Source organism: Sinohyriopsis cumingii, chromosome 6 (genome assembly GCF_028554795.1).
Source record: "Sinohyriopsis cumingii isolate HCF-2022 chromosome 6, ASM2855479v2, whole genome shotgun sequence".
Taxonomy (NCBI): domain Eukaryota; kingdom Metazoa; phylum Mollusca; class Bivalvia; order Unionida; family Unionidae; genus Sinohyriopsis; species Sinohyriopsis cumingii.
The window spans coordinates 9,068,223-9,093,203 of record NC_142966.1 but is presented as its reverse complement, the minus strand read 5'-3'; positions in this window follow the sequence as shown (position 1 = coordinate 9,093,203).

Below are 24,981 nucleotides of genomic sequence, written 5' to 3'. Positions count from 1 at the left end.
GTATGTGTGATTATTTATTTATCGAGTAATACTCCCTTTGACCACGAATGGAAAATCTCGTAATATATATTCCCTCATTGAACAGTTATTACGTGGATGGAAAAATCTAGCAATTAGATGATCTGGACCGGATGTTCTATCATAGATGGCGTGGTATAGTAAATAGGGAATTCCTTAATCCAGCTTTATAAATCTAACTTGCTTGGTGAGAATATATTGTATAAACGTATTTCTTGAATTCAAAAACCGCTATTTCAGTGTAAATATATTTGAAAGTAGTTCCTTAGTTATATATTAACTTTCGAAACATATGTTTCTAACAAGATTTGATAGCTCAATCAGTATCGTATTGGACTGTGACGCTCGCGGTCCAGGATCGAATCCCATGACTGACAATTGGTCGGGTGGTTACGCATATTAGCGATTTTTATAATTAATTGGGGCACCGCCAGCCCCTCTCCGCGAGAACACCATCCTATCATGTCAAACGTGGTAGATACATGTTTTTGTATTTCCCACGGGTTGATTATTGTGGGTGGGTGTTCTCGCGGAGAAAATGGCCTCATTGCATTACATCTCATTTCATTCATTCATTCATTACACATCTCATTATATATATTTCATTACATACTTAATGAACCTGCTAAAAGACTCGAATAGAGGTTCCATTTCATAATATATGTTTGTGCCGTCATTCATTGCATAAACCTGCTAAAAGACTCGAATAGAGGTTCCATTTCATAATATATGTTTGTGACGTCATTCATTCATTGCATAATGAACCTGCTAAAAGACTTTAATAGAGGTTCCATTTCATAATATATGTGCCGTCCATGCATAATCTGAGCTCGCTAAAGACTCGATAGGGGCTCTTCATTCATTAAATGTTCTGTGTGCCTGGTAAACTTGGTAGAATGCGATGGCAATCTGCGAGTTCTTGGTTGTGCCGTCCATGCATAATCTGAACTCGCTAAAGACTCGATAGGGGTTCTTCATTCATTAAATGTTCTGTGTGCCTGGTGAACTTGGTAGAATGCGATGGCAATCTGCGAGTTCTTGGCTGTACTGTCCTTGAAACATCCCGACGAACTCGCTAAAGACTCGATAGGGGTTCTAGGGATATTTTTTTTTATTTTAAAAATTTATATATTATATAATGAACCACGAAAATATCTTCGATATTATTTCTGCTATCAAAAAACTAGAAGAAAACAGAATTAATATATCTGATGAACTAAATCCTGAAAAAATAATATCTGATTTTGAAACATTAGAAGAGCTAAAGAATGAAAATAAGCACGTTCTATCATCTCAATATAAGTTCATAAAGCGGATTCAGTCAGCTATGTTTCAGTCACTGGCTATGGTGAGCTATGATCAAGTAAATAAATTTGTTCCTCTTTCTGTCGCAGTAGAAAAGGTCAGATCGCTGTTATCACACGAGTACGAAACGAATAAAACAATCAGTACCCGCATAAGATACTTAAGAAAAATTATGTCAGCGGGTAACGACCAAAGCACCCCTGTCTGAATTAATTATTTATTTATTCTGGGATTATATTTATTCTGAAATATTTTATTTATTTCTGAATTATTACTTATTTATTCTAAATTATTATTTATTTATTCTGAAATAGTATATTTATTCTGAAATATTGTATTTATTCTGACATTATATTCTGAAATATTGTATTTATTCTGGCATTATATTCTGAAATATTATATTTATTCTGAAATATTGTATTTATTCTGGCATTATATTCTGAAATATTATATTTATTCTGAAATATTTTATTTTTTCTGGCATTATATTCTGAAATATTGTATTTATTCTGGCATTATATTCTGAAATATTATATTTATTCTGAAATATTGTATTTATTCTGGCATTATATTCTGAAATATTATATTTATTCTGAAATATTGTATTTATTCTGGCATTATATTCTGAAATATTATATTTATTCTGAAATATTGTATTTATTCTGGCATTATATTCTGAAATATTATATTTATTCTGAAATATTGTATTTATTCTGGCATTATATTCTGAAATATTATATTTATTCTGAAATATTTTATTTTTTCTGGCATTATATTCTGAAATATTGTATTTATTCTGAAATATTGTATTTTTTCTGGCATTATATTCTGAAATATTATATTTATTCTGAAATATTTTATTTTTTCTGGCATTTTATTCTGAAACATTGTATTTATTCTGGCATTATATTCTGAAATATTATATTTATTCTGAAATATTGTATTTATTCTGGCATTATATTCTGAAATATTATATTTATTCTGAAATATTGTATTTATTCTGGCATTATATTCGAAATATTATATTTATTCTGAAATATTGTATTTTTTCTGGCATTATATTCTGAAATATTATATTTATTTTGAAATATTTTATTTTTTCTGGCATTATATTCTGAAATATTGTAATTATTCTGAAATATTTTATTTTTTCTGGCATTATATTCTGAAATATTGTATTTATTCTGGCATTATATTCTGAAATATTATATTTGTTCTGAAATATTGTATTTATTCTGGCATTATATTCTGAAATATTATATTTATTCTGAAATATTTTATTTTTTCTGGCATTATATTCTGAAATATTATATTTATTCTGAAATATTTTATTTTTTTCTGAAATTGATGGGCTAGTTGGTACTCAGATTTATGTAAAATGATCAAATTCGTAATTTTGATGGGTTAGTTGGTACTCAGATTTATGTAAAATGATCAAATTCGTAATTTTGATGGGTTAGTTGGTACTCAAATTTATGTAAAATGATCAATTTCGTAATTTTGATGGGTTAGTTGGTACTCAGATTTATTATTTATTTTATTTTCTGAATTATCCATCAGATCGCAGGGGTAAGTTGCTTGATTTTCTAATTGATTTCAATTGAATAAAATACCAAAACCAACAAAAATTAGAAAAAAATCAGTAAAATTAGCTCAAATATCAGTAAAATTAGCTCAAATATCAGTAAAATTATCTAAAAAAATATGTAATTTTTACTGATTTACTGGTTTTTACTGTTTTTGATGTTTTATTCAATTGAAATCAATTAGAAAATCAAGCAACTTACCCATGCGATCTGATGGACAAAATCACCCAAAATGGGTAAAATACCCATCAAAAACACAAAATTTGTTGATTTTTCACTGAAATTCAGAAAAAAATAAAATATTTCTGATAAAATAAAATATTTCTAATAAAGTAAAATAAAATAAAATAAAATAAAATAAAATATTTCTTAATCCGCTCCTTATTTTATTCATTCTGGAATATTATTTTTTTAAGTTGATCGACTTTAATGCAGGAATGTGCATAATTTAGAATCTGATCTCTGCTACAAATGATCTCGATAATATGTTTTTGACGGAGCTCATCTAACTGTTCTTGTGTTAATAAGAAATCCTCACCTCCGTATTCATCAATAACTAAATTAACGTTAAATTGCTCCATGTTTTGTGAAAACGCTGTTCTGATGGCGTTTTCAAGTACTTCTTTGTCGTGTATAAAAACCCTCACGTGCTGGTACATTATATAATATTTACTTGATTAATTCGAGATCAAAGATCTACGATTTCGCATACAGATTTATCACAAGTTCTTCTCCACGTACGTCAATTAAGCGATTAAGGTGGTCTGTGAGCTTAAAATTTCTTCGTGTTAACATATTATTGTGACACCGGAGATAAACAGGATTAGTTGGTTCTTGCACGATTAAACTTCCGGGGGAAACTTGCGGTGTAAATGTATATAAAATATATCCTTGTTGAGCCTGATTTGATCTTCCGAGATCTATTTGATAGCTGCCATCGACTACGTCACAAACCAGATTGACCACGATAGTGCTGGTTATATTAACGATTCCGGAACAAACGTGTCTGCAGCCGCCATGTGGATCATTATTATGTCTGAGAACAGATGCTAGTGGTGCTAGTTTTCTCCACGCATCAAGTATTTTAGGATAAAACTCATCAATGACATCATTGACAGATTTTCTTAATTTATCCGGATTATAATCAGGAAACTTAAACGTTACAATGTCAGCAGCAGGGAAGATTAACAGACCTTGGATCCCAGACCAAATTAACCTTCCTACGAGAACTTTCTCCGTAGAAGCCTCTATTTTCATTTTTACGGCCTTCCACGAGGATCAATTTTCGTACATTTCAGACCCAACACATCAGGGTACCCCAAATGTGTATCACAAAATATAACAATCCAGGCAGAAAAATAAAATTTTCTCTCGGAAATGATCTCACTCTGGGTCATTCTGGTGATTCTCGCCGAGGTGGGGATATTTGTTTTGGTTATTGTTTTTTGTTGTTACTCGAGGCTGCTTTGGTCCATTTTACGTCACATTAAATAATATAATTTAATAATAATATGAGTTCGAGTACTCGCACAGTTGGAGAACCGCATTCTGCTAGATTAGTGCGAGAACAATTATAGGCAATAAGGAAATTTATTCCCACGAAAGAATTATTTAAGAAAAAAATACGTGAACACGAAGATGAAGAACAGGGGTTTACCGAATTATCGTCGAAATTATTGGAGCCAGTCACGGAAGTAACCGAAAGAGTTTTTCTTGGTGACGAGAAAGATTCGGATATTAGAAAACGTGGAATTCTCCCCATGTTGAAAGACATTGAGGAACATGCGCGAATATTGCCGGAACAAATGAGACAAGTGGCACAAACGATACAATTGACACAAGGTCCAAAAAAGGACGGTAAAAAAAAAAGATTTTCTCGAGGAAATGAAAAAAAGCTTTACCGATGAGGCCTGGGATGAAATAAGAAAACCGATTTAATATTTTAACGGAATGGATGGATTTGCCGCGTTTGCGGAAAATTCTTTCGGTAAAAGGGAACATTTTTTAACGGAGGAAGGAATGAGAAAAATTAAAAAACGTGACGTTTGGTATAATACGTTATTCAGGGCCAGATTTGAGTTACCACAGGTGAAGAAGACAAATCTAATTTATGTTCGTTTTTTATTATTTGCACATGCGGCAAAGATACATAATGAGGAGGAAGCATCGAAAGAAAAATCTAAATCTTCACAAAAATTAAAAGCGAAACCAAGGGGGGAAATTCAACCGCAGGAAGAAATATCAACGATGGATGAATCTCCAGAATTTTCCTCTGCAAAAGTAAAAGAAAAATTATTGGAAATTAAATCCGATGCTGAAAAATCTAAGCCTAAATTCAGCCCGCATATGTATTTTACCGAAGATACTCTCAAATTACTTAGCGACGAGGATAAATTAATTGATATCGCTAGATTTGGTTTTGCGGAAAAGTTAAAATATGTATTACCAAAATATGTTAGAACAATGTCAGAAAGAAAATGGCTTCCCTCATTATATTTTGCCTCAAAAAGAGCAGAAGAATTTCCCGTTGGTGTTTCTAGTAATCCGGGTTACGTAGATTTTCTGAAAAAAATAGAGCGGAAGAATGAGGAAGAAGATGTATTGAAAATGTTATTCAGTGAATCATCACCAGAACCTAAAACAGGAAGCGGATATACTATTTGCCCCGACAGTGTCATCAACGATGTATCTCGCCTCGAAATATTAATCGGAGGAAAGCGAGCCGGAAATAACTCCTCCGAAATAATCAACGAAGCTTCTGATATTTGTCAGCGATTATTTCGCGGCGGTGTTATTGATTCCTACATTTACAAAGAGCTCGTCGACGAACTCATCGATTAAAACAATACACTTAGGATAACATGATCGTTCACAAGCATCAACGCAGGCCCAGACAGGTCCGCGTGGCTAACTCTCGATTGCCAGTATACAAATACATCCACGGCAATGGATTTGGCGACATCGTTGGAAGTCTCGTTACAAGAATAGTTTTTAAAATCGGACCCATGGCTAAGCAAATTGCATCAAAGGCAATAGGGAAGATTGGTGAGACTGTCGTCTCTGGCGTTGGTAATTTGGCCAGCAAAGGCTTCGATGTCGTCAAAAGCAAAATATCAAATTTAATGCGTAAAAAAAAGCAGCCTATCAAATTACCTAGCACCAGCGAAATGCCCAACAGCGTTAGTAAAATTATAAATGACGCTGCAAATAAAAAAATAAATGATCTAGCAAAGGAAGTTGCAAATACAAGTTTCATATCGGGTAGTGGTCTTCGTTTTAGATGATAATTTTAATAATAAATGTTCGCACAAGTGTCAAATGAGGTATTCGACATGGACGAACCTGTAGGTAGGGACACCTCCGTGCGTGATTTCCAGTATTACTCGTATGACGCGGTTGAACCAAACACACCTAATCGCTTGGAAATTCAAGTTCACGATACGACAAGATATTTTCTTCCCTCTGAGGCATATATCGAAGTTATCGGGGAAGTTGTTAAAGCTGATAATACTGCCTATGGAGCAAATTTTAGAGTCGGATTTGTTAACAATGGTATTATGGCATTATTCAAAAGCGCCACTTACATGATCGACGGAAGAGAAATTGAATCAATTACCAATGATGTTGATTTGGCAACGACGATTATAGGTCTAGCTAGATACTCGGATGATTTTACTAGATCAGCTGGTCCTAGTATGATGTTTGCCAAAGATAATTCTGATCGTCCCGAAAGCAGACAATTCGATATCAGACAACCGAAACAGCATACTAATCCTGCTAATGACGCTGATATCGAAAATATGATTATTAATACTCGTTCTGATTATAATCTCGGATTTGCCGCTCGAAGGGCCATGTTAACAGGAGATCGCAGAAGATTCTCTTGTGCTATTCCGCTATCCCATATATTCGGATTTTGTAGACAGTTCAGGAAAACTATCTACGGAGCAAAACACACCGTTACGTTTGTCAGAAAGGGAAATAGCGACGATGCTATCTGGCGAGAAGGTGATATCGATTATGCTACCAACACGATAAATGTCGGCGATGCCGCAAATATTGGTATGGTAAAATTAACTAAATTTACCTTGTGGATGACAGCGATAACTCCATCAATAATCGAGGAAGAAAAATTATTATCGTTCATGAATCAAGGTGGTAAATCTGTCATGTCATGGCTAACAACGACGACGGATTCCACAAATACCGATATTAACGGTGATTTTACCTGGCGTATTGCATCGCAGCAAGGTACCTCTGCACCTAGGCATATCTTTATCGCTTTTTTGCATACCAGAAGATATCATCAATTATACAATCACATGATATTTGATCGTATCCACGCAACAAACGTATCACTGAGAGTAAATGGTCAACAAGAACCATCCGAGGAAACATCAATTAATTTTGATACTTATTCGACGGCTCGCGCATATTATCGCTTGCTAAGTTTCATGGGTCGCGATCAAAATATCGATACCGGATTGCAAATATCACAGCTGGATTTTAATACTCTTTATCCGATCTATTACTTTTCCTTGGAGCATCTTGATTTGGTAAAACAATCCGTCGTCGATATCCATTTCAAGGCCACGGGGAATGTTTTATATAAAGCAATCGCGGTAATTCTCAGTGATAGAACAATGATCCTGGTAGGTATCAGTGGTAGAATGAGAGTCATCGACGCACCTGTCGAAAAAATGTAACGTCGAAGATTAAAAATCTAGATTTTCCAAATTTAGATTACGATATTAAATATGCCATACGAACACGTCAGCGTAACTCTGACCCCGGGTCAGATAAAAAAAAACTCCAGTCGGCGACAACGAAGCGATGCGGCGTGAAATTAACCCTGAAAAACGATCAAATTCAGGGTGGGCCTAATAAACTATCGCTAACTAAGAATCAACATGGACGTTTCATCAAAGCCAAATCAGCAAATTCCGGTGTTCATGTGAATCTTAGTCCAGGTGCCATCAAAGATATGGTCAAAACAGGTGGAATTTTCCCATTTTTTGCCGCTCTTCCTGGATTAATAGCCGCACTTGCTCCAAAAGCAATAGCCGCTATTCCGGCAATCGCAAAAGGCGTGGCGGTAGGTGCGGCTGGACACGTAGGTAGCAAAATAGCACAAAAAGCAACGGGAGGGCGATACGGTAAAAAAAAGGGAGGGAGACTAAATATACTAAATCCGCGCGAGATAGCAAGGGATCTTTTTCCACAAGCCATGAGATTGAAAAATATTTTGGAGATGTCACCGGAGGAGGTACAAAGAGGACGGGAGCGCTTTCTTCAAAAAGACAAGGAAATGAGGGAGGAAATGAGAAAAAAACTAGGACTCGGCCTTTATCTAAGACGCCCCCGCGGATCCGGCCTAAGATTAGCGCGCCCTATTCGAATTTAGATTTATCCAACGAAGCAAAAAATAAAAAAATAAAATTTTTCAGAGGCGTATTTATGCGGGATCAACTACCAGAAAAACCAAATTCCACCGAGGCAGGAATAATAAATCTCGATTCAAATACCGGCCCTGGCACGCACTGGGTCGCCTACGCGATTAATCCTCGCGAAGTTGTTTATTTTGACTCGTACGGACTAGCTCCGCCAAACGAATTTATCAATTACGTGTCAAAATTAAATATTCCAATTTGGTATTCAACGCTTCCAACGCAGACGTTAATGGATCCACCGATATGCGGCCCTGAATCAATCAACGTTCTCGATGCAATTTCAAAATCATCCGACCCGTATCATAAAATTGTATTTGAATACACCGTAGATAAGTATCATGGTTGATATTTACGGAAGATTCCTCTATAGGAAGACGGCAGTGACCGATGTCGATCTATCAAAGTTCGCCACAAAGGAGGATATTAATAATCTTCTGTCGCTATCAGAGATAGACTCTAACGAAGTTGCCATTTTTCAGGACAGGGAAGGAAAATTACGAACAAGTAACGTAAAAATAACTGATATAATCAAGCGAGATGAATATAACGATCACATTGATCATTTTACTCGCCTATCAGAATCGGTATCAAAATCCATCGCTGATATTATCGATCTTGTGTCGAAGTTACCCCTGAAGGCCGATATCGCAGATATGAAAAAAAGGATAACGAATTATCAACAACGTTACTCCTAAAGGCCGATATCGCGGATATGGAAAAAAGAGATAGCGAACTATCAACAACGTTACTCCTAAAGGCCGATATCGCAGATGTGGAAAAAAGAGATAGCGAACTATCAGCAACATTACTCCTAAAGGCCGATAAAACGTTACACGACGATCTTCAAGATAGAGTGACAAAAAGATTCAACAGGCTAAACAACGACCTTAAAAAACTCGACGATACCTTAGTTAAATTTAGTAAAAAATTTGAGGAAGATATAAAAATATCTGGCGATAATTCCTCCGCCGCGCACGAGCTAGCAAAGAAGAAAGCCGATCAAGCATCACACGATGATCTCAGCGAGAAAGTGGGAAAAATCAACAGGGACATTACTAATATTTTCGCCGATATTACCGAAATAAATACCGTAATGAGTCAGAAAAGCGATAAAACATCGTACCATTACCTTGACGAGAAAACAAGAAAAATCAACGAGGATATTATCAAAATTAACGAGGAAATTTCCACGACGCGTGATTTGGCGCGTCAAAAGGTCGATGTATCGTTGTACGACGGAGAAATTCGAGATTTAAGTGCGAAACTTCTTGACGCAGTCACAAAAATTAACGATATTAGCACAAAAATATCGTCAGCGAATTGTGAAAAATTAAGTCGTATTTCAATACCAGCGGAGGTAGAAACAAAAAATATTCCTTGCCATGTGCCATTTGTGTTAAAAACACAAAAAGGCAAATGGACACCCGAGAATAACACATTTAGCTTTACCGCGCCAATTACTGGCATATATCGAGTATATTTTATCTCCGGATAGAATTCAAGATAATAGCCAATTTTTATAATACCTACGACGAATTCTTAAATATTTTACTGAAAGAAAATACCGAGGAAATATTCGAACTAGAACCACCAGATAGATCCGTGACAAACCCGATCGATTATTATGCAATTTTCGAATATTTATCCGGAATACATCCAATTGGTTAGATAACCTAATTAATAAATGACCGCGTCGGATTATCGATACAATCAGGCGCGTTCATGGCAAGATTCATTAAAAAAGCTCCTCGACGAGTATCAAACAAAAATAAAAAAATATCAACGCAGATTAGTTACCATCGATGTTGCTGTGTACGCAGCAAGCGCAATCATCGCCGGCGCAGGAATAATCTTATCCGCGGTGACAACAATCGCACCAATCGCAGCAACGATAATAATATCATCAACAACGACAATCACAGGTGTTCTTAATATTATCGCAAAAAAAATATCCTCATGCACGAGTGAAAAATTATCCCTATACACGAGTAAACTATCCCAGGTCAACGAAGCGTATTCGAAATTATCATCGCTACTTTTTGAGAGTCTCAACGACGGGGTTATATTCGATCTCGAATTCTCCATGATGATAAAAATCTATTCTGAGATTGAACAGATGAATATCAATAATGTCGGAACTAGCTTAAATCGTGACAAACACAACACCGCCGATAACAACGCTGATATCGGCAAGCTCAACCAGGCCCGAATTCAGCATCGATTTCCCAATTCCAATTAGCGTTAAGGAAATTGCGCTGTCACAGTTACGCGTTTATCATAGCTGGCCCAATATTAGATCGAAATCATTCGGTAGATTACCATCGAATAATTCGCTTGTTTTTGCCAATAAAAACCGTCCCGATGGAACTCCCGATTGGATTGTTGTTGGTATACCAGAAGGTAGTTACGAAATTGAGCAAATTAACAAGGAACTCACCCGTAGAATATCGAATATAACCAGCGACGCTGAACCGGGGATAAAAATGTCCGCGCACGAACCAACGCTGTCGTCGATCATCGAAGTAAAATCGCCGTATATCGTTGACGTTTATCAATCATCGATCAGATCCGTGCTAGGTTGGCCTGAAATCGCACCTCCAACAGAATTAGCGTTTCTCAGTCACGATAATGATCCAACCGGACAAGGACGGCATATCTCGCCGGGTATCGTTAATATAACCGACGTTATCGCGGTCAATCTTCACGCGGATGTCATCGAAGGTAGCTACAACGCAGATGCGTCTGTGTCGGAGCAGGCACAGCAGGGATTTATCTTGTATTCGTTTTCGCCTGATGTCTCTCCGGGATATTTAATAATAAAAGAACCAGTAAATCCGTTTTATCTGCGATGCCATAATCGATTATTGTCGAAGATAAATTTCAAGTTGACGGATCAAAATGGAAATTTGCTTGATATACGCGGAGAAACGCTGAGTATCAATTTGCTGGTGAGATCGTGATCTGTCCACGGTAAAAAAAAAATGGCAAAAAAAAAATAAAAATCAGTAAAATTTTCAAAAAACGGTAAAATTTTTATTTTATTTTTTTGTGGTAGATTTTGAAAAAATCGAAAATGAAAATAAAAATCTTAAAAATCTTCGATTTTCATCCTCAAGATTTTTAAGATTCTAATTTTAATTTTTACTTTCTTCGACTAGCTTTTTTAGCTGCCTGACGCGCGAGCTAGTAATTTTTCTTGACTCGTACTCATCGGATAAACTCGATCTCACTTTTTCTACCAGCATCGATAATTTAACAAAATCCTCGATTTGATCGTCACTGACAGACGCAAGTGATTGGTACATTGCAGTTTGGATTTTCTTTATAAATTTGTATTCGGACGGTAGCGTATATCTATACTCGAGTTTGCCTTGGACGATCGTCTCAAATTCGGACCGGATTTTATCTGCGTCCAAATCCGAGGATAAATTTATATTTTTATTTTTCAAATCTTCGATGGCTTCGATGATATTGTTTATATTTTCCTCGTTCATTATATAAATTTTGTAATATTTAATTAAATTTCCGAATCTGAAATTATCGGGATATAGTAAAATTCGATCCATACGCCGAGTTTATAGGAGAACGTTGCGTTATATCTTTTTTCTGCCGTTAATTGTACCGAGCGTGAATTAATACTAAAATATTTTGCAGCAGCACTCATCGATGTGAATACAATTTCCTCGCTTGTCTCCGTGTTTACCGATTTAACCGCCTTGGCATATTTCGGATGTTTACCGCTATTACCAAATTTGGAATTTTCACTCGGGGTCACAGCTCGAAGATTGGATACCTTGTTGTTAAGTTTATCTCCGTCGATGTGGTCGATAACAAGGCCGCCTTTGATAAGTCCGTAGAAACATTCGAATATAAATCTATGATTTAGATAATTTTTTACTCTCTTATCTTCTAAAAAGGAAAACATGAGATAACCCGAATTACCAAGGTTACCAACCTGGTTTTTCGTTCTAATATGTCTGACAACACCATCCGATGATGCCTCGTATCCGATAATTGTGGGATGAGTTTTAAACTCGGAAATCATTTTCTCCGGAATTGCTGATTCAAGAATCGCTGATTTTTGACTCATATAAGATATTCCGTTTGTCTAAATCGTTATTTGCTCTGAATCGATTAATATAATCTTCTTCGCATGTTATAACGGACGAAGATTTTTTTTGGTAATATCGCCTTAATTCCCGATAATTTTTTCCTCCACACTTCAGACACAATCGAGTTTTCCCTCGCGTGCCAACCTGACAAAGTAGACATCGCTGTGGTCCTTTACTGCCATTTCGAATCGCATATATGTGAGCGCCGCAATAATCACCTCTGCAGGATTTGTCACAGAAATTTACTGAGCCGATTAATAGCCATTTGCAATGCATATTATTTAGATATTTGTCTAAAATATATTCAATGGATGCATTTGATCTTGATGAAGCAGAATACATAATTCCTGAGGTTGACCGAGCGAAGAAAGAGTTTTTCGATGATGGAGCGGTTCATACTTGGTCGACCTGGAAAACAAATTCCATCGATGCTACGATGAATTTGGAACGAGCTAAGAAAATAATCGAGCATATAAAAACCGAACATCCCGAAGAGCGATTTATTTTTGGAATAAAATTTATCGCACAAATGCCTGACGATACTTGGATTATTCGCGATAAGCGAGATCCTGTGCGTGGCGGCAAGAAAAATGTTATTCTTGATAAAAATTCACGACCAGGATTGTTATTGGGAATCGATGGCCCTTATTATGCTAGATCGTATCCGGCTAGTGCTGTTGTTTATGGTATTTATCGGTTAAATAACGATCCGGACATAAAAAATTTGCCTGCGATGAAAGAATCATCGATAATAAACTGCGTGGCTGAGCGCGTAATCGAACATATGAAAAACGCTCGACGTGGATCTGGTTTGACACAATCGAGGCTGGATAAAATTAATGCGTGGGCGAAGACCGTCGCTGATGGTGCATCGGTAGATGACGTGGCTGTATTGAGTAAAAGATTAAAATTTCCTATCACAGTGAAAACGTTATCGGGAGAGATATTATACTCGTCGCCGTATAGATCCCGAGGAGCACCAATTGAGATTATCGACCATAATTCTCACGCATGGTCGCATTCGGTAATGATATTTCCGCGGCATCGTGTGGTCAAATTTTATCCCGTGGAAAATTCAGCGGAGAATAATAATTCCGATGCCATGTTCAGATTTATAAAAAAATTAAGCGCATTGGATCCGATATCTATCTGGCTGTTTTCGAGCGAAGAAAGATACGATCAATTTATTCTGCCATGTGGCGATATTTACAGAAACGAAATATTACATGAATCGATGAGAAAACTCGCGGTGAGATATTCGTCGAATCCCGATCAGTTACTGACAAATTGCTTTACAATTTCGTCCGTTGCTGCTCATGCCGCTAGAGAAAGAAACTCGTGGAGGCCGACAAGAAACGAATTTCTCGCTGATATTCAACGTAGCTGTATCGAATACGGCCATGGTGGATTGTGGAATACCAGATACGAGTACGAGGATATGATTTCCGTTGACATGAGCGCATGTTATCCTGGAAGTTTCCTCGGATATGGCAATTGTGCTGAATATTTTGCTAAATTCGGTCATCCTACCAACGAGATGACAATTAACGGACCGTTACCTGATTTTGTCATGACCGGATTCGCTTGTGTCACGTCGTTCGAATTTGCTGAAAATTTGCATAAAATCTGCTACATTTGGTTCGGTAGGCATTTCTCTCAACGTCGTTGGGTTCCTACAGTGTTGTTGAGATATATGCTGGATTCATCGATGTTAGTGTCACTGACGGTGAGTGAGGCGATTATATCATACAGGAAACAAACAGATGTGTGGTTGCCGACGGATTGTGATAACGCGAAAGATATCGGAAGAAAAATAATCGGTAAATTCACTCAGGGCGGATCCGTTGATCACAAGCATCGGCACGCTAGATTGTTTATCAACGACGCTGAAATGGATTTTATAATCGCCGATACGGTATCACGAGGAATATTTTGTAGCAGGGAGAACATTATCGTTGATGGAGCAAAGTTAGGTACCGTGATTAGCTATCTTGATGGAGAATCAGCGCAATATACGCATTTACGATCGTCGATGCTCGCCTATGTGAGTATAAATTTACTCTCGATGATAAATAAATTTTCCGATATCGCAGTAAGGGTCGCGACGGATTCGTTTTATATCGATAAAAATTACCAGGATAGGTTGGAAAATTTAATTACCGACGGTAGCTCATGGGGAACTTGGAGAATAAAAAACGAGGATATTCTAGGATATTGTGAAGACGCCGATGTTGAAGATTGCGATGAATTTCACCGAGGTAGATTTGAAAAATCTTCGATGCTGGAATCTTCGACAGCCGCATCTGCGTTCGATCCAATTTCACGATGCAAATTCGTTTACCTGAATGGACCTGGCGGTAGCGGTAAAACAACGCGAGTAATAAATTTATTTGCAAATTCTGATATGATCGTGTTGACTCCGACGCACAGATTAGCACGAGAAATAAGGCAGCGCGGCGTTAATTCTTGCACGTATCACAGCTATTTCAAGTACAGTGGCGGATCATGGGACTCGGTGCGCATGGGCGATAAATATATCAATAAGATTATAATCTTCGATGAAATTTGCACAGTGAATTTAGATATACTAAAATCGTTCATGGCTTGGCTGCGAGAGAAAAATACCGCCGTGATAATGTGCGGCGATCACGGCCAACCTAATCCGATTGATGGTGAATCACGTCATGAGTGGCTTAGAAGCTTCGTTGATTATTACGAGGAAATCGACGCTGATCATAGATCGACAGATAATTTACTGACCGAATTCAAAAAATTAATTCGATTACAACCGAATAAGATTCAGTGTGACGTCATGAGGAAAATAATCGACGAGACTCCGATGAGCGATTTTCTAAATTTGTGGCGTCCTGATCATTTGATCGTCGCTAGTAGGAAAATTATTCGTGATATCATCCAGGAAATGTTATTCAAGCTGCATTGCGAGAAATTTCCTACGTTGCAGGTACCGTTGTGCTATAGGCCCGCTAATACTCGGCGACAAAATATCAGCGTTACTTTGCCGTGCGGAGAGGAAAAAAACTTAGTCCTGAATGATATTATCTTTGTTGATATTAATCTTGTCAATGACGCGTTGAGTGCAGAAAAATCACCGTGGAAATTAGGTTACGCAACAACGATACATTCATCGCAGGGATTAACCGTAGATGGTCAAGTTTAGATCGTCGATGATAGAATCTCCTGGTCAAATTTAGTGTATTTGGCCGTGTCGAGAGTAAGAAAGTTATCCCAACTAGGACGAATTCGAGTAAATTACCTTAGTGACGCTGGTGGTAGTTGAGTATCTTCGGGGATTATTTGTAATTCCTCCTTGGTAAATCCGCGTTGTGGCGCTAACGAATCTAGAATGTAAATTGCCGGTCTTCCTGACGATCTTGTTACAGCGGATATTTTGTGCGTTGTGACGCTCCAGATTGGGTCGGCTGCTCTTTTTCTTCCTCCTTCAGCTTCGCCTTCCTTGTACAAATATCTGACTGTGACGCTACCTAGTACAGGCTGAATTGTGGAATCTCGCTTTAGGGGTATATTCGATTTTGTAATAGCAATTGCAGGTTTCATTGATATTGCTCGAGTTGTCTCGTTATTTAGCGCGTTAGTTACATGAGGCAATCTTGATACCCAATCGTGAGATCGATTATCCTGAATGAATTCACGCGCGTATTGGTATCCGAATAGTCGTTCTGCGAGCGTTTTGTTGAATCTTTCGACGATAGCTTGATTGCGATGAACACCTACGAGACCGCGACGGATTTTGACGTTATTCTTTTTCATCAATGAGGTAACCGCACCGAGGAATTCTCAACCTGGATCAATCTGAAGAAGATTCGGCCATGTTAATGGAGATCGGGAATAAACTTCGTTAAATGCTTTAGCGATCTCCGTTGATGTTTTATTCGATAATGGCTCTGCTTCTTTGTACCTGCTAGCGATATCGACGATGGTCAGGACATATTTGTATGTGACTTCGTTGACGGTATCGTGAGGAAGAAACATCAAGTCCGCTTGATGAACCTCATTGGGGACACTGACGGTGAAACTCGCGTATGATATTTTTTTAGGCGGAGGGAGGTATATTTGCCAAATTGCCTGTTTTGATAGCCACGATTCAGCGACGGATCTTTTTACCGATGCGGCCTTGGCGAGTTTGGGGATTGCTGATTTTCCTCGCCAGAATCCTCGCGGAGAATAATATATCTGTTCCATATTATTTACCAGCGCCGAATACTAATTTGCCTTTCATCGCGCCTTTAATCAGCCAGGATGCCAATTGCTCTTTGAAATTTTTGTTGGGAATCGCGTTTAATGTGTGAATTAGCTTGATATCAGCAATATGCCTTTGTTGTAAATCTCCGCTGTGATATGCGAGGTCGTGGTCGTAACAAGCTCCATCGATGGCGTTTATTGGATTTTCGCCTTGCTTTGGTCGTTTATTCTTATCGAGTCTGATATCGAGTCTCGTTCCGGGTCCGCAGTAATTGTATCCAGGTAGATGCTTCTCCCCGGGATATTTTGCCCAGGGTAATCCAGGTAGATTTTTCAAGGAGGCTTCGATGTCTCCTCCGGTTCTATTTTTTTTTTGTGAATCTAAATTTACGTGTCTTGCAAACTTCGCATTCTCCCGCGATTGCGTTCCTGTTGTTGCGTGTGACGATTTCAGTCGGATTTATCGTAGCTGTGTGCGTGCGACACTTAACACAATATAGATCCATGTATTTTATTAACATGAATGTAATTGATTTTTCAGCCACGAAACGACGCGAGCAAGTGAAACATCATGCGGCATTACCAAATTCGATCAGAATGATAATCATCGGCCCGTTAGGATCGGGCAAGACACAATTGCTGCTGAATCTGATCATGAGATGGCTGAAATGGGACAAGTTGTATTTGGTTGCACCATCCGTCGATGATCAACGTTGTTATCTGGTACTAAAAGATTTTAGTGACAATACCGATGAAGGCACAATCGAATTCATCACAGATATCAACGAAGCTCCTTCCGTGGAAAGTTTGGACGGTGACACTAATAATCTTGTTGTTTACGACGATGTTATGTTGGATAAACAAACTAACCCGGCTAGAATATTCTCGCGTGGCAGACAGAAGAACACCGATGTGATTTACGTGACACAGAGATATACGCAAATTCCAAAGGTGATCAGGGACAATTGTAATATTTTATCTGTGTTCAACGGCGTGGACACACACACGCTGAGAAATATCCATCAGACCTGGTGCAATGGTGACATGGATATAAATAAATTTAGAAATCTATTCAGCCACGCTCAGATGACGCCGCATTGTTTCATCACGATAAATCTGCATGATCCACGTAGTCGGTATCGAATCGGTCTTGATCAAATTTATTCATGAGATTGCAGCCTCGAGTAACAACAAAAAACAATAACCAAAAAAAATATCCCCACCTCGGCGAGAATCACCAGAATGACCCAGAGTGAGATCATTCCCGAGAGAAAATTTTATTTTTCTGCCTCGATTGTTATATTTTGTTATACACAATTGGGGTACCCTGATGTGTTGGGTCTGAAATGTACGAAAATTGATCCTCGTGGAAGGCCGTAAAAATGAAAATAGAGGCTTCTACGGAGAAAGTTCTCGTAGGAAGGTTAATTTGGTCTGGGATCCAAGGTCTGTTAATCTTCCCTGCTGCTCAATGTCAGCTTCGGATATTTTGTATTTGGTTGCGAAAAATCTTCTATGATCGCCCGATGATTCAAAAACCAGGTTTATGATTTTATTATGAAAATATTCAATAGTATCAGCTATATTATTTAAAATTTCTACTCGTTTAATAATTTCTTCACGCGTAGATGTCAAATAAGACAAATATTCCCGAAAACTATTACGTAAATTGTCTAGTTGTTCTTCGTGATCTGAATTTACGATATGAATGACATTATTGATATTCAAATCGTAAAACGAATTACCGCCATCAACGTTGTGTAAGATCCAGTAGTACTCACCGGTTTTATCAACACGAAATTGATCCCGTTTATCCCATACACGTTTTTCTATGTTCCACCAGAAACTTGTATAATTCATTTTAATACTATGATGAAAACTTTTCGATGATGTAAAATCAGCTCGTTTTGGTTCTGGTGGTCCTTCATACACCGGGGGAATTTCAGGCCAACCTAGTACGGATCTTATCGTGGATTGATAAATATCAACGACGTAATCAGGAGAATGTATCTCAACCGTCGAAGATAGCGTCGGTTCATGAACGTTAATTTATATTTTTGCTTCTTTTCCGGTTATTGATTTTATTCTACGCTGAAATTCCTCATTGATATCTTCAATCTCATAACTACCAGTGGGTATTCCAACATCTATCCAGTCAGGAGTACCATCTGGTTTGTTCTTGTTAGCAAATACAAGCAAATTATTTGAGGGTGTACCATTAAATGATTTTGATCTGATATTTGGCCAGCTGTAATATACCCGTAATTGAGCTAACGCTATTTCTTTTACTGGAATTGCAGTAGGAAAATTAATACTAAATTCAGGATCAGATGAACTTACCGAGATCATCGTTATCTTTGGCGGAGTTGTGTTAGTCACGATCTGCTGGAGTAATTCTGTCATTATTAATATTTGTATCTTTAATACCGATACCTTCGTCGCATATTTTAGTCATCATTGAAAACTCGAAATCGGATATAATTCCATCACTGAGACTCGCTGATAACAACGAGGATAATTTCGAGTATGTACCGTCGCTGTGTGTAATTTTATCATGCAATCGGATAATTTTTCGTTCGTTACAAGTACATATTTTTTTTGCGATGATATTGAGCACACCTGCAATCGTTGTTGCCGCTGAAATACAAATAGTTACAGCTACTGGTGCCATCATTGTCACCGCTGATAATATAACACCCGTTCCAGCAACAACAGCGGATACTGAATAAACAATCACATCAACGATAACTAATCGTCGTCGATATTTTTTTACTTTTACTGTATATTGTTCGACTTGATCTTTCAACGCCGCCTGCCATTCACGCGCTTGATTGTACCTGTATTGTGCACCGTCCATATATTTTTATGCAGTAACCAATTGAGGTGTTTCAGCTACAAATTCCAAACACCACCAGTAAGATGTTGCGGTTAATTTCTTATCAGTTGCTTCCAGGATAAATACTTCTTCTGTTCCGCTATTTGATATAACAGATACAACCCCGGAAAACCTGTCGGTGGAATGAAGCCATGGAAACGTTGTGAAGATCTCAAATCGCGCAGCACTGAACACGGACAGCCTGTACACGCCAGTGACTGTTGCGGTATATTTGATAGTATTATTTTGCTGCGACCATGTTGCAAATCCCGATGATACTGTGTATACGATGTTTGTGATATGTCCGGGAGTTATTCCGGCTGAAATTTTAATCAGACCGGTTTTGTTAACGATCTCAGGAATCCCCGCTACGATGTTTTGCTGTGTTTGTTTGATCGTGTCAATGTTGGTCTTGATATCCTGCTGTGTTTGTTTGATCGTGTCAATGTTGGTTTTGATATCAACGAGTTTTATGTCAACGGAGTGCGGAGTGCCGAAGAATTCTTCAGCGGTTTTTTGATGGTTTCTGCGAAATCTTCCAAAAGCGCCCACGTGAACATCATACTCAGCCCGTAACGTGGATAATTTATTATCTGCGATACCATAGCTAATGTCAACATACTTTTTCGTTGCTGCGTCTTCGTCGGATGTTGGATCTCTTAAAACTACTATTTTATTTCCGTTCATGCTGAGTTCACCCGTCATTGTGTCGCCGGTGTTTCTCACACGGTTAGCAACGCTCCTTCCAATTTCATCTCTAACTGTTTTAAACGATATACTTGAATCTTTGATTCTACCACCGTCAGTGAACACAGGAATATTATCTGTAACTGCACCGAGTACTCGTCGAACTATATCATTCCATTTAATATTGCTCGTTTTTAGTTTACCATATCGATCTTGAAAAATAACAACCTCATCTGGGTCAACTCCAGCCAGGTTCATAATATCAGCGAGGTCATCCTTAGTCGCATACTTCGACAGATCAACATCGCCGGTTTTGTTCTTAACGCGTGAAGATCTTCTTCCGTAAATATCAACCATTATATAGATATGTTGTTTAAAACGCTTTACGCGAAACGAATCTGTTACTTGTATAATCATGCACGACTTTATGTGGTGGTTTGGATGATTTTGATATAGCGTCGAGTACATTAATTACTTCACGGCCACATATTGGCGGATCTGTCATTGTTTGTGTGGGTAGCGTTGAATACCAAACTTTACAACCGGTTCTAGCGTGGAGTGGTGCGACATACTTGATAAATTCAGCAGGTGGAGCTAACCCGTACGAATCAAAATAAACGATTCCACGTGGATCAACCGCGTATGATACCCAATGAGTACCGGGTCCAGAACGTTCATCGAGATTAATAATACCCGTTTCGAGTTTATTCGGTTGTTTCGGTAATTGATCTCGCATAAAAACACCTCTAAAGGCTTTTGTTTTTAATTTTTTGGCGGCATCAAGTAAATCAAAATTTGATGCTGGAGTATCTAACGTGGAAGCCTCAGACCTCTTCCCCAGCGAGATCCGGGTAATCTTAGACCGCGTCCTTTTTTTTTGTATCCACTTCCAGTTGCTTTCTTTAGAGCCATTCCAGCAGCTGTTCCAGCAGCACCTAACGCGGCTGCTTTTGCTACGGCTGGAGCAGCAGCAGCTATTAACGCTGGAATAGCCACAAGAAGTGGAAATATACCACCGGTTTTAAACATGTCTTTGATGGCGCTCGGGGAAAGATGAAATTGAACTCCAGTTTTTGATTCCAGGGCTTTATTGAAATGTTTAATCTGATTATTTGTCAACGATAATTTGTTTGGACCACCACCAATTTGATCTCGTTTTAGTGATATTTTAGTTCCGCATTTGTTGGCGGCTTTTGATTGAAGCTTTTTTACCTGACCAGGAGTCAGAGTAACATTAACATGACCATATGACATTTTTATATAAAATATATTTTTCTAAATAACATGATTAAAGATTTTCCACCGGTGCATCAACGACCCTCATTCGACCACTACCGCCTTCAAGTAACATGGCTTTGTCGCTAAGTATGACCGCGATTGCTCTATAATCAACACCACCTGTATTCAATGTTGCTTTAAGATGTATATCAACGACAGATTGTTTTGATAGATCAAGATGCTCCAATGAAAAATAATAAATCGGATATAAAGTTCTGAAATCTAATTGTGATATTTGCAACCCAGTATCTATATTTTGATCACGTCCCATGAATGACATTAAACGATGATATGCACGCGCTATGTTATTTTGTTCATAATTTAGTTGTATATTCTCCGTTGGCTCTTGTTGTCCGTTTATCCGCAAAGAAATATCTGTGACACCTAATTTATCAAATATCATATGAGAGCGAACTTGTGAACCTAATCGATTAGTTTCCTGAAACGCAATAAAAATATGGCGCGGTGCAGAAACACCCTGTTGTGATGCTATATGCCATGTAAACTGACCGTTAACGTTAGTTTGCATACTATCTGTGCTTGTTGTTAACCATCACAATAAGGATTTACCACCAGTGTCCATGAAAGAAATTAATTTTTGTTCTACTGCGATCGTTGGAGTCATTACCGGCATCCATAGTGAAAGTTTAGACAATATTACTTTACCAGCATCACCAACAGGTCTCCACAGAGCATCGTTATCATCACCTTTTCGCACAAGAACAACCGTGTGTCTAGCTCCAAAAATAACCTTCCTAAAATTTCTACAAAATCCAAAAATATGCGATAGTGGAATTGCACATGAGAATCTTCTATTGCCAGTAGACAACATATTTCTACGTGCTGCAAATCCCAAGTTGAAATTTTCGCCAGAACCATGAACCACTGGCCACACATCAGCATCAGCGTTATCGGCAAAATTTCTTGGTCGTTTTATATTATACGGGTCGCTTTCAGGGTGATTGGAGTTATCTTTCACAAACATCATTGTAGGGCCTGCTGATCTTGTATAATCATCAGAATATCTTGCTAATCCTATTATTGTTGTAGCAACGTCGACATCTTTCTGAATCGGTTCGATATTTTTTCCATCGATCATATAAGTGGCGCTATCAAATAATGCCATGATCCCGTTGTTGACAAAACCAATTTTTACTGCATCTGCATAATTAGTGTCATCCGTTTTTATAATTGTACCTTCTACCTCAAGAAAAGCCTCAGCGGGTAAAAAGTATCTACTTGTATCATGAACTTGTAGTTCAATTCTTCCACGTTGATTTGTTATTCGTGTTTCATAAGAATAAAACTGATAATCACGTACCGATTCATCTTTAAGGACAGGTGCTTCCATGTCAAATGCTGTGTCTGATTCACGCTTAAACATTTTATTATAATTATTTTCGTCTAACACGAAAACCGGGTTTAGAAATTCCACTTCCTGATATCATGCTTGAAATATTATTCCCTGGTTCACTGAGTCTTTGATCTGCTATCAAATTTCTTTCTGCTTCTTCAGATAGTTTTTGATTTGCAGCCTGATTTATTATTTTACTTACGTCTGCTGGCATCACCTCAGTACTTGCCAGTTTCACCGGTGATTGTTGTTTTCGTCGCAATAATCGTGCTAGTCTTTCTTTGATCGCCGAGAATGCCTTACCAGCAACATTGACAATTGTTCCAGGAGCTTTATCACGAACAATATCAATAGCTTTCATCGATAATTGTTTTGCAATAGGTGCTACTTTTGGGGCTATCCTTGTAAATAATCCCTGAATAACATCACCAAGTCCATCTCCGTAAGTAGCTCTGTAGATTGGTAATCGTGAGTTTACCGCTCTGACCTGCATGGGTTTACGATGATTATTATGTGTGATCATCTTATTTTTATTTACCATTTATCTAACAACTAGTCATCAGCAAGTTCATCGATAAGTTCTCGGTAAACGCCGATATCCATGATACCACCCTGAAATAATCGCCGACAAATATCAGATGCTTCATTAATTATTTCTGGTGAATTATTTCCGGCACGTTTTCCTCCTATAAGAACCTCTAACCGTGACACATCATTAATGATATTATCAGGACAAATAAAATTGTTTTCTCCCGACGTAGTCAGAAAACCACTTCCTACAGCGCTCTGAGTATCATCACCAGGATCTCTTTCTTTACCCATGGAACGTAATTTCTCCCGTTGTTTAGTTTCTATATTTTTTAATATTTCTTCTTCTTGTTTCCATTTTTCTTCTGCTTTTCGCTTCATTTCTTTTGCCATCTGCTTCCTTTTCTCTCCAGATGGTTTTTGCGGTGAAGAAGATTGCTGTTGTTCTATATGTTGCAGAGGTGGAGGAAGCTGATACTGGAAGAGTTCTTCTTGTTCTAGTTGTTTTATTTGCTCGTCATAAAGTCTTTTTATTTCTTGATGAAGATTTCTATATTCCAAATCATCATATCTAGCTTGTTTTTTATTTCTATATACACGATATATCCATTTAATAAGATCATCATTACTTACTTTTTCATAACTAGGTTTTAAAATTATAGATTTATTAAATATACTAATTAATATTTTTTCAGGTAGTTTTTCTCTTTTAGTATTTCTAATATCTTCGATAAAACCTTCCTTAAATCTTGCAATCAATTCCACGTTTACTTCTGCTGGTTCGGGTTTACGTGCACGCTCTTTTTGCACGTCGGCGACTTCAGCACGAAGTTTTCCAATACTTTCAAGTATTTCCTCACCAACAGGTGGAGGTTGAACCGCATCTATTTCCCTGGCCATGCCAGGTGGAAGATCTCGTAAAATCTTCTTTGTCTGTTTAGTTCTTCTTGCTATTTTTTCAGCTTGTTCTGCTGTTTGTTTTGATACCGGAAGAAGATCCTTTTTGATGACTGTTGTAACTTGTTCAGTAGCTGCAGTGACGGGCTTAAACAGTTTTTTAGTGTCTTCTTCGTACTCAACTTGTGCTTCTTGTTGCGCTTGTAGATTTTTTCTAAATGAATCTCGCACAGGAAGAAATTTTTTAATTGCTTCTAATCGTTCTCGTGCTGTTCTTGCAGTATGAGATTCTGATGTACCATTATTTTTAATATAACAATCTTTTAATTAATAGCAGCAGAGAGGGCACCTACCAATGTTGGTCGTCCAGTAATTAAACAAAAAAAAAATAATAAATAAACACGTAGAGTACTTTATTTTTTCAGCTACCTTTTCGATAGGGTTTTATTGATGGGGTTGGTTTCAACAAAAAATAAAATCATCTCAAGGAAACGTTTATTTGTGAAAATCTGGACCTTTCTACGTGTTTATTTTTTTTTTGTTTGTTTTATTTGTTTGTCGGAATCATTTGGTCTGTTCGCCCTCTCTGCTGCTACAGTTTAGTTGATTTCATATATGTTTATTCGTACTCAAGAAAAAACGTGGAAATCGCAGCAGACACCTATAACTG